We start from the raw sequence: 14,491 nt of genomic DNA on the forward strand, positions 1-14,491 counted from the left end.
GGGGGGAGGCACCTGTCCTGGTCCTTGTGTCTTCCACCAAGGGCTCCAACTTCTACATCTGTATGCAGCTGACTGTTTTGGCTCATCCTCCCCGAAGAATGTTGCCAGATTCCGTTTCCTGCTCTCCTTGTCCATTTCTGAAGTCGCAGTGTTGGGTGGACATCTTTGCAGAGGTCTGTGACCTGATTTTGGAAGTGTTTGGCAGTGTGGCGTCCATTTCTAGGTATCTGAGAGGTTGATTCTTGCTGATCATCTTACCGTTGAAGGAAAAAAATCATTGGAAAAATATTGGACTCTGGTTTCAAAGATGTTTTGTCTAATCTGTTAAAGATTTTATTTTGCCATTATTTCCCTCATGGCTCTAGTCAGCCTTGCTTCTCTAAAGGGCTCTTTAAATAAAACCTGGCCAACTGGTCCCTGCTCTGGCTCCTTGGCTGCCTGTCATCGCCATTAGCTCTGTTTTAATTTGAGTCTTGTAAGTTTTTACTGCCATCTTTCTGGTCTTACTTCACTTTTGGGGTGGGTGGGTTCCCCCTTGCCTTGTTCCAAGAATTCGAGTCCTCAGCATGTTGGATTAATTTCCTGCTCCCCGTCTGCTCAAGCTTCCTACACAAATGACGCATTTGTTAGCGGGCCCGAGCATTTCCACCATCAGTGGCATTCTGCATTTATTTCCTAGTTTTGCCATTCATTCCCCTGAATCCCTGGTTCTTCCCCCATCCCCTCCCCCTGCCCAGTCCAGTACCAAGGACTGCCAGCCAGCCTTTAGCAAGCTCTCAGGTTCGGGGACACCCCTTCCCCCTCACTGGGCTCTGCCAGCCTGCCTGCTGCCCCCGCAGAGGAGGGGGCTGCCCCAGCACACCCCACAGAAGCAGCTGGATGCTTATGGAATATTGCTTTAACACACAGAGCAAGTGTGCTCAGGAAGCATGGAAGCAGGTAATCCCTGCCAAAGTGGGATTGTTCTTTATAGGAATGTGGTGTCAGGGAGAGAGGGTAATTTTTTTTCTTTTGATTTAAATTTTTTCAATACATTTTACATTTATATTTTTTAAAGTTTTAGATATACAGGAAAATTGAGACAATAATACAAACATTTCCAAATGCCCTGCATGCAGTTTTCTAGAACTTTAACATCTGACATTAGTATGATGTATTTTTTACAATTAATGAACAAGTATTGATACATTATTCTTAAATCCATAGTTTAGAGAGGGTTACTTTTTACCTTTCTATAGTACTTAATTCCTTAAGGGGTGTGTGTGTGTGTGTGTGTGTGTTTAAAATGATGCAGTAAAGGAAATAATTACACATCTTCGGTTTCTGTTCAACTTCTGGGAGTGGTTATCAGAGGAGCAGGCAAACAAAATATTCTCTATGCAAACCTCCATTAAAAAGGAGGTTTAGTCAGCGAAAGTCTCTGTTTCCTGATTAAATAGCAAAACAAACAGAAGTACCCATGTCGTAGCTTAGAAATTTAATACTGGAAAATAGAACTGCCTACATGGAAACTTTGAGCAAGTCCGTGCGGCGTGAAACTCATTGTTATAGATGTTTTGTAGATTAGACTTATTCTGATTTTGGAATTTAAAACCTTACAGAACGGTGATGCCGTCATCCTGCAGTGCCAGTGTTGTCAGCAGAGGGGCCCCAACTACTGGGAGCTGGCGGGTGGCTCGCTGGGGAGGCCAGCACTCAGGGACAAAGCAGGGGCCAGGGAGCCGCAGTCACGGGAGAGTTGAGCTGGAAGTCCCAGCCTCGCGGCTGTTTGCTGGGACTGGGCTGGGCACCCGCTCTGCCCAGGCCTGCCATGGCTATCGCTTTGTTTCACTCCTGGGGCTTACCTCTCAGATCCGGAGCTGGAGGAACAGAGGGATGGAATGAGGCATCCAAGGTCAAGCAGTGGAGTCCAGAGGAGATTCCAAGTCTCGTGCAGTAAGAGATGGGCCTGGTGTGTTGCTGAGGGGGAACCAGCCTCCCAGAGAACTGCAGGCCCTTGTCCTCCCTGTGGGCCAGGTGAGCCTGGTCTCCAGGCTGCAAGGGAGTTGGTGATGCAGTGGGCGCCCCCCCCCCCCCCCCCGAGAGCCTGCCGGTCCCAGACGTCCTCCTGCAGGGCCTGGGCCCTTGGGGCCCCAGAGCCATGTCCCAGGAACCCCTCAGTGCGGCTGGCAGTCACCAGCACAGCCCCTCTGTGCGAGCAGCCCATCTGAGGCACCCGCCCCTCCCTGTGCTCGGGTGTCCCCCGGAGGTTGTCCATGTTTCTTTGCCATCCCTGGGCCGCCCCCTCCCACCCCATGCACAGCAGCACCGCAGCACTTTCTAAAGCACTCCCACGTGTCTCCCTGCCCCTTGAGCTGCACCCCAGGGGCAGGGATCTTGCCTCTTCCCCTTATTTGTCTCCCTGGCACCACCCAGCACCGTGTGTGCAGCTAAGAACTGAGAAGGCAGAGAACACTCCCCTTGAGGTTTTGTGGACTGCTCTGCTGGTCCTGCTGGCCACAGCACCGCTTGCCACCAAAGCACTGTCTCACTCTGCTGGGGATGGGGTCTTGGCCCATGGTGTGGTAGAGGGGTAGCCAGCTGTGCCCAGCTGTTGCACCTTAATGAAAACTGCGGTGGGGGCTCACAGTTCTGACGTCCCTCTGCTGAGAGCCTGTGGTCTCGGGACAGCCGGATGGTGGCTCAGATGTTACAGGGAGCTGGTAGTCAGGTGGCTGAGGACCCTTTCCTGACAGCCTTACATTCGAGCCAGGCAGGACTGAATATCCTGAAGAGGAAAAAAAACCCCTCCCCTTCAAGTGGAGGCTGAATGCAGACTGCTACCCTTAGACATTAGCCTTGGGGAGGATTTCATTTCCCCGGGGCTGCCCACACAGCCAGCATGTGCCTCTGCCGTGGGCCCGCCTCTAACTTTACTCCGCACTTTCTCTGGGTCCCCACTTAGTCTGCAGCTCAGAGACCCACAGAATCAAAACCCTGGGGAGCTGGTTGCCCAGGGGTGTGGATGTGGCTGGATCCAAGCCACTTCCTTGTCCAGCCCCCAGGGGCTTCATGGAGGCAGCAGAGAGGGCGGCCGCCTCACAGCAGTGGTTCCTTGCATGTATTTTTGCTGCAGTTACTTGACAACCAGGTATGAGTTGAATTAAAATGTTGACTCTCCCCTGGATTGTTTTCAACTTTTAGAGGAGTGTGGTTATCCCCAAAGAAGTATGTAGAAGCTAACTGCACTCAGTGAATCCTCGTGTCAGCAGCCCTGTGGGGTTGTGAGCTCGGCCGACATGCACAGTTTGTGGATTTCCATGTGGGTTCTGATGATGGCTTGGCCATCCTGGAAGGATCAGACACCAGGGTCAAAGAACATTCCGGATTGTCGCTGGTGGCAGGGAGAGTGGCTTTTCATGTGCATTTTGTTTGAGCTAGCATGAGACCCAGGTTCCTCCCAGCAGCTGATCTCGAGGTGTTCTCTGAAGCCGCCACTTGATTGATCCACAGTTTGTGTCCGTGACACTGGGGACAGCTCGATGCATTTCCAGTGGCGAACATTTCATCGCCACTCAGAACTGCCTTCATGTCCTCAGAGCATTTCATGTTGCACATGAAACAGTTGTGGTACCTGTGGGGGTGGCTAAGACAATCATTAGAGAAGAGTCTGCTCACTCAGTAGTAAAACCAGCGAGGTGGGGGAGCTTGTGAAACTAAAACCCGAAATATGCAAAACACGGCCAGGAAAGAAGAAAAGAACAAAACCAGCTTTGAGCCAAGTGACCAAACCAGAACGATTTCATTCTTCCTGTGATCTTGACCACAAACCGGGGCTACATCCCACTTCCTCACTACGTGGGCAGGGAGGGATGAGAGTGATAGAGGGACAAATTGGAGTCAGGAATGGGAAAAAGCAACAGCCTGGATACGAAGAACCTCTCTGATTTTTGGGAAACCAACCTCTGATTTTTGTTTCATGGTCTCCTTAAGAATAAGATTCTAAAATGGATTCAGAGCCTCCACTCTGAATGTAAAGAACAAACACAAAACAAAGCACGTGTATACACTAGGCTGTGACGCTGGCGTTTTTTAATGTAACTGGATTCTTGAGTTTAAGTCGGGGTACTTTTCTCTCGAGGGTTAGGGCTTTGAAGGAGGATCGGTGGGCCTTGCAGGGCTCTCCGTGAGAACTCTGCCCTCACGCCTGCCCCCAGAGTTGTTTTTTTCTCCGAAGGCCTGACGTTAGGGAGTTCAGACGTCTTTGCCTGTTCCACTGATTGTGGAAACGGGAAAGCAATGTACCTGTTTCTGTCTGGCCTGATTCAAATTAGAAAAAGACGAACCCGTTGCTGCCCAGCTGGGGTGGGATTTGGGTGAGGAAAACAGCGGTAATAGCCCACGAAGTGGTGAGGGTGCCCGGGCTCCAGGCAAGTGACTGGAGCCGGAACGAAGTGTCTTTCGTGCTGCTACGATCCACAGAGTTGGTCTCCACCTAATTGTCTGCTGCACCATATAAGCTATTTATAGATTTATTGCCCCGGCTGAAAATAAAAAAGCAATCGGCAATGATTTTATTTCCCTGCATTTTAAATACCTGGGTTCCTACGGCTGGGCAGAGTTAGGTAATGAAATCGCGATGGGTCCTTAAGGCTAGGGTGCCACGGTTTCAGGGTGTCAGAGGGCAGCACCCCGTGGGAGGGGGTGGAGGGCGATTCTGGTGCAGGGAGACACCCTGGGCCCCCACCCCAGGCCTGGGCTGGGAAGACTTTGTCCTTCCAGACACCCTCCGGCTGCGAGAACCTGTCACACAGCTGCAGAGGAATGGTGCCTGCTTATTGCTTTTGTTTACTTTGGAAGTTTGTCCTGCGTGAACGAATTTGCAGAACTTTCATTCCCAGTAAAGCTGTCACTGATACAAAACACAGCAATAACTCAGGTGATGTAGTTAAACCACTATTGAGTTTGTGCCATCCGTGAGTTGATAAATCGTAGCGCTTCATTTGGTAGGAATCAGCAATTTTATGTGGCAATTAATTTTTACTACTGGCGGGGAGCCAAGGGCCTAGATTTCCCCCCGGTTTTGTGTATATTGAGAGGAACTTAGCCGTGTTGCCTCAGTGAGAAAGGACTCCATTTGAGGCCTGCTAAGGAAGCCACCCTCAACGTCAAGTTCCTGGTGTGGCCACGGCCAGGCTCCTCCTTGGGATGTGATGGGCTCCACGACATACGTGTGACACGCGTGCCAGTGGCTTACTGGTGAGCAAATAATACGACTTTCTGAAGTATGATGTTCCTACCCACTAGCTTGCCTTCCACACTAGTTCCACGTCAGAAATAAAGATGTGCTTGGAGTAACACATAATTAGCTTTCCAGATCTCTTCCAAAGGAGAAGGATGATGTGATAATTTGCTCATTGTTCTCTCTTGGACCAGCCAGTATTGGCCGTTCAGTGCAGGCTGAGTTCGGGGGAGTGAAAATCCACGTGGAGGCTGATGCCCACGTGGGGTGCTCAGCCTTGTGGCGGGAGGCTTCCTTCGCACCAAGCTCCTGTCCTGCAGGGGCCTGGCCCGCTCTCTGGAGCCCAGAACCATCATCCCAGCACAGCTATCTGTCCACTGTGCCGCTCTGAGGGCCACCTGGAAAACGCGAGGTGCTCAATATTCCTTATTACTAATAACACAATAGCGGGGCTGCCTTCATCAAGCTCCACTGTGCGCTGAGAGCTGGCTTCCGCTGTCCACAGTCCCCGCAGCAGCTCTGCAAAGTGGGTGACGCTGTCCGCATTTTACAGATGGAGAACTTCAAATATATAGAAGTGGAGAAAATTGCGTTCTGAATACTCATGTCCCCATCAGCCAGCTTGGGCGGTTAGCAACCGATGGCCAGTCTCATTTCACACAACCCCCCCATCCCACCAGGCCATTTTAAAGCAGATCGTCACCATCGCTTTCTTGCAACAATAAATGTTTCAGTTTATATTCCTAAAAGATAAAAGCTCCTTCATTTAAAAACATAGCAATAATAGCATTATGGCGCCTAAAGAAAAGTGAACGGTTTGTGACCTTGATGAACCGCTTCTGTGCCCCCTCCCCTTTCTTGTTCAAGGCCACCTTCTAATTATCCAGAGTGGCGAGGGGTGTGGACTGCAGGCCTCAGCTGCCCCCTGGTCCGGCCCTTTGAAAGCACTAACAGAGGTGCACGTGGGTTTTGCCCAGTTACAGGGTCCAGCTGTGCCTCTCGAGCAAAGTCGTTTTCCGCTCTGGGCCTCAGCCTTGTCATTTAAAATAATGCTAATAATATACTTATTTCCTAAGACTGTTGGGAAGAATGAGTTAATTCATGCAGAGCACTAAGAACAGCGCCCAGGACTTGGGGACGTTGTCACTGCCACAGCTGCTGCTCCCAGCGATGCTATTAACACTTACAGGAGCCACGAGGGGCCTGTGACCTGCGGGATGAGCGGGGGCCCAGGTGGGCCAGCCCTGGCTCCTCCTGCAGTACCAGCCACTGCCGCCGGCTTGGGGGGTGTCTTTTCTAGACCCTATTGTCCTCTCTGTGGCCCTGTCACCGGGAGGCTGAGTCCCAAGCCTTCCCCAGTAAGGACTGGGGTGTATCTTCACCAGCAGAGATGAAGAGAATTGGTGTTCCATTTCAAAAGGCGGCTGTGCCTGGGAGCTGGAAGGAGAGGGAACTTTCCCCAGCTGCTGGGGGTGGCACCTGAAGCAGAAACCACCCCCCAAGGGACAGGTAGGGGCCCCACACACCCTCCTGTCCAGAGCCAGAGTGTTTTCCCTGATCCAGAGTGTCTGGTCAGACAGTTCCACCAGAGGGGGCAGTTCCCCTGGAAGTGCCATCAGGAAGTGTTTTTACAGTGCTCGGCTGTCCTAGCAGACAAAAATAAGATGTTTGCTTTAGCAATTTGCTTAGTTCTGAAAACATTCCTAGACAATGCCAAGGCCTCAGTTGAAAATACTGTGCTCAGCTTGTTGGGAAGGATGTTTTGAGTGAAAATAAAATGGCACATACCGGGGCTGTTTGCCTCCGTGGGACTCCCATGAGAGTTCAGAATTCTAAGGACCTTGGGGAGCCTGGATCCAATAGGGGTTGGTTGTGGGTTGCCTTTGGGCACACCTCTGGTGCAGGCTGGAAGATTCTAGAACATGGGAAAACATCTACAGGTGTGAGACTGAATGTCACACACACACACACACACACACACACACCTTTCACCTTAGCATCCCTGCCCCATTGCACAAGGGGGTCACAGTCCTGGACTAGACTGCATGCTCCCTCGGTTGTGGGGGGAGGGGAGCATCTGTCCAAGAGAGTGTGGTTCACATCCAGGGGTCAGCCTTTCCTTAACTGTGAGAAACTTCTTTATCCATCAGAAATCTCTTGGCTTCCTTGCCCTCCTTGGTCACGGTTCTGCCCACACAGGATACACTCAATTCCTCTTCTGCATGGCTGCCCTGCACGTAATTGGAGGCAGAGAGCACAGCTCCAGAACTTTCCCTTCCGGGGTCTAAATGCTCTTTCCACAGCAGACTTTCCAGCTGGTCGCTTGCTCAGAACCGGTGTTGCAGGTGGACTGTGACACACACAGGAGGGGTGCAGAATATCACAGCCAGGGGTGGCGGGTAAGAAAATTGCATTTCCATTTAAAGGCCGCTTGTGACCTTAAAAAAAAAAAAAAAAGACTTGAACTCAGATAATTTCGAATGACTTATTTAATGACCTTTGTCTCAGAGAAGGCATTGAATAGGGTGCTGTGCTGGTCCCTTTTGTAAATGTGTGAAGGCGGAGTAGCCAGAGCGGCTCCAGAGGACTGGTTTTCCTTTGTGGATTCCCTTGGCAAGGTTTTGGGGGTATAAAAATAGCACACGAGGCCTTAAAATAAATGGCTGCGTAGAATGCTTGTGTGCATCAGCTGCCTGCTGTCACATATGTTCACGTTTTCCATACTGTTCACTCTCCAGAAGAGTGACTTGGATAAGCGGTTCGCGGGGCAGCTCTTCAGTTATGGGGACGAGGCCTCCCCACCTTCAGCCCCTGCTGAGGAAGGACCCCAGTGTGGGGCCGAGGCAGTGGGGCATGTTCAGGGGGTGACGGCCAAAGGGGCTCCCTTAGGTGAGCCCCTTTGGATCCTGAGCCCCATTTCATCCTAAGTGTCTCCCCAGAAGAGCAGCAGAGTCAGGACTCCCCCCCCCCCCCCGGGCTCCCAGATGCACCCATTCCTGGTTCTCCAGCCCTCGGGCTCCTGATGAGCCCAGAGGCTGGCAAATTCCCTGACCCGTAGAATCCTCTCCCCAGCTGGTAGGGCAGGAAGTCAGAGAGGAGGGCACTCCCAGGGTTCATGCCAGCGTTTGTGCCCTCGGGCCATGTTTAAAAAAAAAAATCCTTATGGCCAGTTGGCTGGAACAGCATGCTGGCCTCAGGCCGCAGCCCTTTTGAGGGTCCAGGACTTCTGTGAATCAGTGGGTCAATGGTGGCAAGTCTTGGGTCCAAATTAAATTGTATCCAAATCACATTGTTTTTCAAAGTTACATATTCTCTTTCCCCCCATTTTTCACTACAATCTCCACATATGTGAGGCTGAATTTTAAATTCTCATTTCTTACATGAAGTTGTGTGTGGGCCTCTTACCCTTCATGGAGCAGCAGCAAACCAACAAAACCCACCAGAGGAACAGCAAAAAAATCCCTTTCAATTGTCTGTAAGCCAACAAAACCCACCAGAATCCCGAAACAAGTGGCACTTTCTACTTAAACCTGGACTTTAAAAAAAAAAGTTCCCCTTCGGGTTAGCACTGTGGAAAAAAGTTACTTAATGCAATACATCAGGAAGTTTTTATAGGACTGAAATGGGCGGAAACCTTTTTCTGCCTTCCCCTTCCGTGGTGGTGAGGAAACGTTTTGAAGGTCACAGAAGACCCCTGGACCCTGGGTTTGATGGTGCTGATGGCTCTAAGAATCTGGCTGACTTGATTCTGGGGTCATTCTGTCTGCGTTGGGCAGTTTCACATTTTAACAAGGATGTGACTGATACCTGCTCTCGCCATGCTGTCTTCGGTAAGGAAAGGTAGGACTCAGTGGGCAAGGAGTGGAGTTGGCTGTCGCGGGTCAGGGATGACACTCGGGCAGCGTCTTGTGGCCACAGCAGTCCGTGTACGAATGCGGGTTTTGCTTCACGCGGGGATAGCTTTGTCCACTGAAGAAACTTCAGTGCGTTTCTTTGGAAGTTTTCTCTAGCCCATGCTCTTGAAAGTGGGTACATTTGGGAAGAATGGAAACTGTAACAGCCTGGCTTCTTTCCTGCCTGGTCTGGAGGAAGAGAGAGGCTCGTTCTTAGATGTGGATGAAGCCAGGTACCCCTTTTGCTCACTGCACGCGGGTTAAGCTCAGGCAGTAGAGTTCCCGTGCAGCAGTCAGGGCTTCTGTGTAACCCAGCTCTGTGGCTGTCTGTAGAGAACACAGAGAGCGCTAATTCAGGAGGGCCTCCCCATTTTGTGTGAATGTGATGAGAAGCCTGAAACAGGCCCACAGCTCATGAAAAGCACCAGGCCTGGTTCCTGCAGCGGCTGTGCTGGGGGGCGGCCCCTCCCGAGACCCTCCTCGGGGCTTGTGCGCAGGAAGCTGCTGGCCAGCCCCAGCCCTGTGCCCCGTGTCGGGGTAACAAAGGCCAGGCCGGCCGGTCACCCGAGGGAACAGGACAGGGGCCTGAGGGGGATTAGCGGGTACTTGGATCTGGACAGATCAGGCCAAGAGGCTCTGGAGGCTGGGGTTTTGTCAACAAATGAACTTGGCCCTATTTTAAGCTATGTTATGTACCAGGACTTCCTGTTTTTCCAAAGAAACCTCTTGTTTTGGTTTTTGCGATGATGGATTTATTGAAGCATTTTGCTATTCAACCAACCCACGTTGTTTTCTAGCCAAAAAGTAAAACTAGAGATTTTGTAAGAACATCATCCCCTAAAGGTTATACTGCTCCTTCAGGAATATTTTAGCCTCTGTGTATGATCAGGGAGTGAACAAAGAGCTAATTGCCAGCCAGGGTCCTAGACGATTTCATAGCTCAGAGGTCGGCCTCTTGTTTAGAGGGGGCGGGGCTGGTCAGAGGACAATTGAAAGGGGTTTTTGTTGTTCCTCTGGGCTAAGTTAAGCCATGTGTCTCTCTTTCTAGGAGTGTCGGTCTGGCCAATCAGAGCCACGTAAACCCCACTCACTTCCTGCCGACCTTTCGACACCGACAGATGTTTTTTCTTATGAGTGTCATTAGGCCGCTCTGCTCGCTGACCTCATCAAATTGTACTGAGGCCATTTTCATAAGTTTTGTTTCTAAAAATCCATTTAACCCTTGCCGAGCCCCCTCTGAGAACAAGAACACTCTGCTGCCTCCTGTTTCAGCAGCGTCTCTCTTCTGCCCCTGGAGCTGGCCGGGGAAGCTGGGCCCAGCCCAGGTCCTGCAGCCCCGGGTCCATCCAGAGAAAGGTGTAACGGAGACCCGCTAACCAAGAAGGCAGTGGAGGACCCAGTGTGTGGCTGTGAGGGAACCTTCCAGAATCTGCAGGCATCGCAGGTGCATCTGTGCTGGGGTCACAGCTCGTCAAACTTCGGGGGCCATGGCTGTGACTGGGAGGTGGGTCACTGCGGTATGCCTCACCACGCCTGGGACTGATCGAGCTGGATGACCCAAGCCTGTGGACGTTTCTGTAGTGACATCTCTTGTGCAAGAGCTCAGACCACCATCTGACCAGAGGCTGGATCTGTTCTGGAAACAGGAAGATGGGGTCAGTATTTCAGCTTTTACATGAAACTAACACGCAGAGTGTAGTTTGGAGTCTAGCAAATTCTGGGAGGGAAGGGGTTCTGAGCTGGCATCCCTCACTTCGTCAGACTCTGGTTTGTGACTTGATCTTAGAGGATCTGGGCTTCCTCTGGGCTGTCCCTTGTGAAAGTGACTGGGATGGGGGTTGCACCTCTGTCCTGTGAGCACCTGGGATGTTGGGGACTCGCCCAAAGCCTCACCCAGAGCAGGTGTGGTAACTGAGATGGGTAGTTGTGCTGGGTGTGTTCTCTGCAGTGTAGACGCCTTAGTTACTGAATTCAACGCAGCAGAATGTGTTTTCAGGATATTGTGTACGTGTTGGGTGAGTCAGCGCTCGGAAAGCACTCAGAGCAGTGCCCGCCACACTTTCAGTAAGTGTGAGCTGTTGTTAACGTGATACGCGTGGGTGAAAACCACTGCAGCCATCCAGGACTGCAGGGGGAGACCCCTACCCCCACCCCCAGTAGTCCCGCTCCTCAGAGGAGCCCTGCCAGCTCCTGGGTACCTTTCTGTCTGGACGTTGTTTTCTAAATGAGTTTACAGATCAGCTTTTCTTTGTTTTGCTGATCGGTCTCTTGCTTCTGTGGCTTTTCTCCCTCAGGTCCAGGAGCTCCCCCTGGGAGGGGGTGGATGTGTTAGGTGTACTTCAGGGGCTGGGTTGTGGCTAAATGAGATGTAGCCATCGCTTTTTCAGCCTGGCTGGCGTGCCTCCAACTGGCTCCTGGGCTTCCAGAGTTTTGCACCAATAACACCTCTGCAGAACAGCCGGGGGTGACCTGGGAGTTGTAGGATGAGCAAAAATACATGCTAGGGGTTGAGTCTCGGGCTCTCTAGCTGAGGATTTGGTAACCTAAAGTCTCAGAAATGCCATGGTTGCAAGAAACTGCCAAGGGCCACATGGACATGCATGGACAGGTGTGTGCGTGCACGCGCAACCACAGTTACACTCCGCACCTTTTCTGCCCCTTGGGTTCTGGACAGGCGTGCTGGTATCGCAGGCGCCCCGCTGTCTTTTCACATTGCAGGGATGGGGGCTGCATTTAGACTCTGAAACTCTTCCCAGAGTGCCTTTCACGTTGCCTGCATCCTTTTCCCTCTAATTCAGAGCGCTCAACTTTAATAGTTGCAGTTCAAGGACCTCTTCTAAGAATGAGAAAGCAAGAGGTCCTGTTTATCCAGTGCATCACCATGCACAGGGTGGCCTCGAAGGCTGCATTCTTAATGCAGGGCCCCGCTTCTGATAGATCTTCTTAATGTCCCAGATTTATGGGTGTGCGTGAGTCAGAGTGGAGACCCCAGGGTGCCCTAGTTAACTCTGTGTGCAGTGAGCACAGCGCTGGAATTTATTGAAGCATCTGGGGTGAGTGAAAACCCCGGCAGAGTCTCCGTTCTCCAGGCCTGTGGCATTGGTGCCGTGCGGAGAATGGAGTTTAGCCGCAAGTTTACGCAGCTGGACGTAGCACAGGCAGACTGCATGTCAGCCTGGGCAGCTGAGGATTTATAGCGTTTTGGTAGCTTTTTGTTGGCATTCTCCATCCTGTAGGTAATAGAACCTTGGAGCCAGTGCAGTACAAATGTATTATTTTTGTCTTTCCTGTTGAACTGACTATTGACCACAGTAAATCTGGTAGATTGAGTAAAGCATAGTATTAGTTGTCTCTTGTTGTGACGGACACACCACTTAGAGTCTTAAAACAGCATAATTCACCTTGCGGTTTACTTGGGTCAGGCATCCAGCACAGCTCAGCTGGGGGCCCTGGCCGGTGTCTCTCATGATGTTACTGTCAGGATGGCAGCCCGACTTGCCACCTCATCTGAAGGCTGGACCTGGGGAGGCCACTTGGTTGTTGGCATGACTTGGTTGGTTCCTCAATAGCTGTTGCCCAGAGGCCACCCTCAGTTCTTCAGGCTGCTCCACAAAGCAGCTCACGACACGGCAGCTGGCTTCCAGAGACAGAGACAGAGACAGAGGGTGCCCAAGACTGAAAGCCACAGTTTAATCTTGGCAGTGACATCCCCTGCACCTGCCTGTTGTTAGAATCAAGTCTGTTTGTCAGAAGCAGGGATTACTTACACAGGACACAGATTCCGGGAGGTGGGGCTCACTGGGGGCCAGGTGTGTTGATTCTTTTTCTGGCTTCCATGGCAAGGATGGACTTCCCCCACGCAGAGAGGGGGCAGGTCATAGGCCTCTTAGGAAGGGTCATGGCTCTGAAAATCCTCCATGGACCCTCGACAACTCAAGCCCCCTCCCCACTGTTCCTTAGGCATGCCCACTGTGAGCGCCCTCGTGCCAGCAGTAGGGCACTGTGGAGAGAGAGCTGACATGTCGTGGGTTTCTGGGTCTGGGCACCCCCTGCAGAAAGAAGCTGAAAGCAACATACTGTCCCTGCCGCCTTTGCCAGGAGTCCTGTGCAGCTTCCCTTTCTGGGCTCGGTCATTGTTCCTTGTGGTGCTGGACATCAGGGCTGGGCATCACCGGCCAGCACCCCCGCCCCCGCCCCGCAGATGGAGGCCTCTGGATTGCATGCTGTGGTGTGGGTATACATACACAGTCAGAGGTGGCTTCTGCTCCGAATTTCCCGGGAACTCTGGAGTGTGGAGAGAGGTGCAGGCTGCTCCAGCACTGTCTTAATGGAGGTGATCGGAGTCACAGTCTCCAGCCTGAGCCCCGGATCCTTGGCTCTGGGGCAGAAACACATCTCATCACTGTGTACAAAATCCAGATCCCTTCCAGGGCCTGGGCCTCGGTACACCGTTACCACTCAGACCTGATGTTTAAGGCACAGCCTAGTCTGTTTGCTGTCACCCCAAGGGGAATCCACACGGGATTCCTGAGCTGATTCCCACCTCCTCGGAAGTGAAGTCTGCCAGCGCGCGATGGAGGAAAAGGAGCACGGCAGTGTGGGACCACCCTCCCGTCCCCCACCCCCCGCGTCAGGGTGCGGATATCTGCCTGTTGTTAACAGAGGACACAGTGGCAGAACACAGTTGAAAGCAAAGTAAGGTTAGGACAGTTTTCTTTGTATTTCTCCCCTGAAAACACAGGTCTCTGTCTTTCAGGAGGTTGCTCCTCGTGGGTTGGGGGCATTTGGCTGGGGGCCCGCAGCTCTTTCCTTCTGCACCAGGCCCGGTTCTGCTCGCCCTGCACAGCGGCCCCTGGGGCATGGGCATGTCTGTATTTGTTGCGTTTTGGGGCACGTGGCTGGACGCAGTTTGACTTGGCTCTGTGATGAAGCCAGGACTAGTGACAAATCACACCCCGTGGAGGCCACCCCTTCACCACATCCCGGCTTCCTGGCAAGATGGTCCTGAGCTTCCCTGAGAATCGTGGGGGGTTTCTTGGGGTGGTCCTCCCCAGTATCACCAGCAGGCATGGCAGGTTTGCCTGGGTCACCGGCTCATTGGTTTTATACAACGGAAGTGTATTGTCACACGGTTCTGGAGCGCAGAAGTCTGCGACCAAGGTGTCAGGCTTGGTTCCTTCTGAGACCCGCGAGGGAAGGCTCTATTCGAGGTTTCTCTGGGTTTGTTGATGGCCGTCTTCTCCTTGTGCCTTCATGTGGTCTTCTGCCCGAATCTGTGTCCAAAGTTCCCTTTTTAATGAGGACTGTCTCATACTGGATTAGGGCCCACCCATATGACCTCAGTTTAACTTGATTATCTCTGTAAAGACTCTCTCTC

The 14,491-nt window shown here is 52.0% G+C and overlaps 1 protein-coding gene across 5 annotated transcripts in view; it reads left to right on the forward strand.

Moving 5' to 3' along the window:
- Positions 1-14,491, forward strand: part of CTBP2 (C-terminal binding protein 2) — a 152,460-nt gene that overhangs the window by 81,871 nt on the left and 56,098 nt on the right. Inside the window, exon 1 of one of the 5 annotated variants that reach the window (XM_074373422.1) lies at positions 10,399-10,769. The exons of the other annotated variants lie outside the window; for them this stretch is intronic. The gene's annotated coding sequence lies outside the window, so the exon portion shown is untranslated. Of the gene's footprint in view, positions 1-10,398; positions 10,770-14,491 lie in introns of those variants that run through there. 5 annotated transcript variants of the gene reach the window in all.

Source organism: Camelus bactrianus, chromosome 11 (assembly GCF_048773025.1).
Source record: "Camelus bactrianus isolate YW-2024 breed Bactrian camel chromosome 11, ASM4877302v1, whole genome shotgun sequence".
Taxonomy (NCBI): domain Eukaryota; kingdom Metazoa; phylum Chordata; class Mammalia; order Artiodactyla; family Camelidae; genus Camelus; species Camelus bactrianus.